Here is a 4,318-nt window from a genome sequence, read left to right as displayed (position 1 = left end):
TAAATTATATTTTTATCAAAATATTCTTTTAAAAAATTTTTAGTAATACATTTTTTTTTCTAAAATACCTTTCAATAATTTTTTAATTATTAAATTGTGATTTTACCAAAGTTTTTGTTAATAATTATTTTTGTACTTTACTATTAATTTTTTGATATCAATGTATATTATTTTAACATTAAATTAAAAAAAATATGTTAATATGTATAACAATTAATATTAATAAATAATTTTTTTCATAAAACTATTGAAAATTATTAACTTTATCAAAATTTAAAAACAAGTCGAGATGGATAAATTCAAATTTATAAAATAACATCTCATTCATTCACATCTTTATAAAACAAGTTCCTTAATAATTAAAAAATTATTGTAAGATGTCTTAGAAAAGAATAATTTAATCATTAAATTTAAAAAAAATATTATGAAAAAATACAATTTAATCGTTAGAAAAATAATTTATTAAAGGGTATTTTGATAAACTAAATTTAATCACAAAAAGTAAAATTTTTACGAAGGTATTTTTATAAAAAATAATTTATTTTTTTTAAATTGATAAAATTAACGTTAATTAATACAAAAAATTTAAAATAGATTAAAAAAAAGTTTTTTAAAAGTTATAGGAGAGGAGAGTGTATATTTTACAAATAAAAGAAAAGAGAATGTTATTTGAACATTTCTCAAAAAAAAATGAGTAAAATTTAATTTTTTTATTTTTTATTATATATTATGTATATACATGCATAAATGTATTATTTAAAAGGGAGCAATTTGTGACTCAAATTAAATGCATTCAAGGATACATGTTCACTACTTAAAAAATTACATTATTATTTTATGTTTAGTCTCATGTATGCATGTAAGTCTAATAGCTAGTTAATCACAAGTAACCACCCGCCTCACGTTAGTTGAATATCTATAAATTTGAATAAAAAGACAAAAATACATTTTTCTTAATTAGAACACATTTTCCTTTTTCATAATCATTATTATTTTTACTAATAACTTATTTTTGAACTAATATAATAAATATAAACTAATTAATAAATTATTTAAAATTAAAAATAAACAATTAACTTAATAAAAACAAAACTAAAAAGAGACACTTAAATGACATTGTCTAATTATACTTATATATACTTATAAATTATTAAGACATGCAATTTGCGAAAGGTTAATGGATATGCTATTATACTTATATATTACTGCTTGGTGTTTATGAAAAGTTAAACACGATACACATCGCTGTGTCACCGTAAATGAATGATTTTATAATAAATAATGGAAAAGTCTAGGGGGCCAGCAGTTTCATTGAATTTGGGCCAGCATGTAACCAGCAGAGAAATGTGAGCCATTGGATGAAATCTCATACCAATCTCACACCATCAAATCATGATTGATGGCTAGTTGATGGCTAACAATCACAAAAACTGCTGGCCCCCTAGCATTGCTCATAAATAATAGTTAGTTAAACTGAAACGATCTGATATATAATTACTAGTGCATGCAATTTTGTAACTTTATATCACAAAATAATAAAATTTTCTATTAAAAATAATTGAATTTAGTAATTATTATATAGCATTTATACTAAAATAAATTATTTTAAAATAAAAATAAGAGTTAAATACTTTTTTCGGGGTTAAGTACTCTTTTCGTCCTTAAAATTTTGGGTCAAAATCAAAATCATCCCCAACTTTTTTTTCTTATTAAAATCATCCTCAACATTACAAAACGTTAAAAAATCGTCCTTTTGTCCAAGAACAATATTTTGTGGACAATTTTATCCTTACATAAAAATTTAATTGATGTGATATCATTTGATTTCAGTAACGGGGAGTGCAGAGGGGTAAACTGTAAACGATGGAAGAAAGCAAAGAAGAAGCAGAGGCAGCACTACAGAAAAAGTACTCGTCAATGGTGGAACGGCTCAACAAACGCCACCAATCCCGTTCAGACAATAACAACGAATCGGAATCATCTTCATCCCCTGCCTTCGAGTCCACATCATCCTTCCTCACTCGATTCTCCAACCTGAAATCCTCCATTGAATCCCAACTCACTCACTCCCATTCCCTTTTCTCTTCTGACCCATCGCAGCTCAAACCCCATTTCGAGCAAATCTCAGCATCAATCTCCCATTTGGAGAAGCTTGTTACAGAAAACTCCTACTTCCTTCCCTCCTACGACGTTCGATCCTCCCTAAAAATCATCACCGATTTAAAATACACCCTAGAAACCCTCATCTTCCAGCTTCTCCCTAAGAAGAAGTTCTCCTTCAAGAACATGGCTACCACCAAGAAAGACACTACCAACAACAACAACAACAACACTGTTACTTCACAAGAATCCAAATAGCCCCTACCTCTCAATCGCGACTCCCCGAGGTTCAGGAACAAATCTAGCGAGCTTTTGGTGGGTGATTTTAGGGGATCGGAAGTTGGCGAATTCACGGTGTCCGATCTCAATTCCTGCGAGGTTAGGATAATTGGTTGTGTGAGGATGCTCTTCGTTCACAGGCTAAAGGATTCTAGGGTTTACGTTGGGCCCGTGATGGGTTTAGTCCTCATTGAGGACGTTGAGGGCTGCGTGATGGGTTTTGTGGTGCTGGTCTTGATGCAAAAACTGGAAATTAGGAAAATGTGGACTATTTCAAGTGGTCGAGGGCGGTGCAGTCTCTAAATTGGTCGATTTTGCCGGAAAATTAAGGGTTGGAATCGTTGATATATTCAATTTGGAAAATGGGAAGAAGGAGGAAATTTGAGTAGGTTTATTGTTGTAGGATGCTCCAAGTGTTCAAGATTTTTTATTTGTCTTGTGGGGACTATGTGCAATTGATCTTATTTTGGATATTTTTTCTCTCCGATTTTGATATATTAAGAGCTTGAAGTGATTTTGGCGATGCTAGTGTCTGTGATTGCTGAGATATGGGAGTTGGGGGGAGGGTGGAGGGGGAAGGGGGAGGGTTTTGTTTTTATTTTTTAATATTATTTTTGTTATTTATATTAATTATTAAGGGTAATTTGGTAAATAAAATAAAATTAAAGTAGAAAAAGACGATTTTGTAACGTTTTGTTATTTTTGTCGGGGATGATTTTGATTTTGGTCTCAAATCTTAGGGACGAAAAAAATACTTAACCCTTATTTTTCTAAAGTCTCGGATCAAATCAAAATTATTCCTGATTTTGTTTTTATTAATATTATGCTCAACGTTACAAAATATTATAAACTCGTCATTTTCACAAAAAAAAATTGGATGATTTTACCCCACCAACTATCTCAATCCTTTCCTTCTCAATCTGTCCTCTCCCTTTTTTCATACTTAAAAAACCCACTAACTCCCAATACAGGTGTACTAACAGCAATAACCACAAAATAAATCGAAAGAAATTTCAGATAAAACAATAATTCAATAATCATTAACTATGATTTCAAATATAAAATTAACAACAAAAATGATAAGATTGCAAATTAGTAAATGAAGTAGCAACAAAAATTTAGCAATAATCGAAGCATCTGTAACAATTGAAAATTTCATGTCAAAATTAAAAAATAAACCAAATTTTTTTATAATTAATGACACAAATTTAGTCACTAAAGAGGGAAAGAGCTAGCTACATGAATAGATCTAGAACGAGGTGAACTCCAGAAAGTAAAACAGAGAAGCAGACGATGTCACGACAACAAGGAGGTAGAACAGAGTTGACGGTAAGGAGGTAGAAAGGAGGTGCGATGCGGCAAGGAGGCAGAACGAAGGTGCGACACTGCAGGAGGCAGAACAGAGGCGCGATGTTGTGAGGAGGAAGAACGCAGGCCGGTGCTGCGAGAGAAAAAGCGCGATGGAGAAGGAGTCGGCGTCGAAGGAGAGTCAGAACGGGATTGAGTCGGGCGATGCCTTTTTCTTCCTCTTTTTCTCTTCTTTTCCCCTTAGTTCTCCAGCCCTCCCTCTATTTTTTTTCTTTATTTCTTGCTCTCCCTCCTCTTTGTTTGTAGTTGTTGAAAGAAAAAGAAAAAATGAGGTTTAAGGGTAAAATTAATGGTGAAGGGTATTTTGGTCCAAAAGTTAGAGAAATGACAATTTTATAATGTTTTGTAATGTTGAGAATGATATTAATAAGAAAAAAAGGTCAAGCACGATTTTGGTTTTGACCCAAGATCTTAAGGACGTAAAAAGTACTTAACCCTAAAAACAACACTGTATAATATACAAAATGGTAACTGAAATATAAAAATATAATATTTTATTATTAATTTTAATATAAAATATATATTTTAATGATAGTTATAAAAATTAAGTCGAATTGGTCGGTTTAAACGA

At 30.6% G+C, this 4,318-nt stretch overlaps 1 pseudogene; it reads left to right on the top strand.

Annotated features, from left to right (window-relative positions):
• The first annotated feature begins 1,863 nt into the window (after positions 1-1,863).
• LOC130949329 (tubulin-folding cofactor C-like) lies at positions 1,864-2,764 on the top strand (annotated as a pseudogene).
• The last annotated feature ends 1,554 nt before the right edge of the window (positions 2,765-4,318 follow it).

Source organism: Arachis stenosperma, chromosome 9 (genome assembly GCF_014773155.1).
Source record: "Arachis stenosperma cultivar V10309 chromosome 9, arast.V10309.gnm1.PFL2, whole genome shotgun sequence".
Lineage (NCBI taxonomy): Eukaryota > Viridiplantae > Streptophyta > Magnoliopsida > Fabales > Fabaceae > Arachis > Arachis stenosperma.
This window is presented reverse-complemented; position numbering and strand designations above follow the sequence as displayed.